Source organism: Myotis brandtii, unplaced genomic scaffold (assembly GCF_000412655.1).
Source record: "Myotis brandtii unplaced genomic scaffold, ASM41265v1 scaffold62, whole genome shotgun sequence".
In the NCBI taxonomy this organism is placed as follows: Eukaryota; Metazoa; Chordata; class Mammalia; order Chiroptera; family Vespertilionidae; genus Myotis; species Myotis brandtii.
In genome coordinates, this window is record NW_005370366.1 from 1,662,555 (window position 1) to 1,662,772 (window position 218).

The following is a 218-nucleotide window of genomic DNA, read 5'->3' on the forward strand; positions in this document are numbered from 1 at the left end:
TCTGCTTTTGGATTAGGGTAATGCTGGCTTCATAGAAAGAGCTTGGAATTGTGCCTTCCTCTTGAATTTTTTGAAATAGTCTGAGGAGGATAGGTTTTAGTTCTTCTATGAATGTTCGGTGAAACTCCCCTGTGAAGCCATCAGGCCAGGGATTTTGTTTGCTGGAAGCATTTTGATTACTGTTTCAATTTCTCAGTAGTTATCGGCCTATTCAGGTT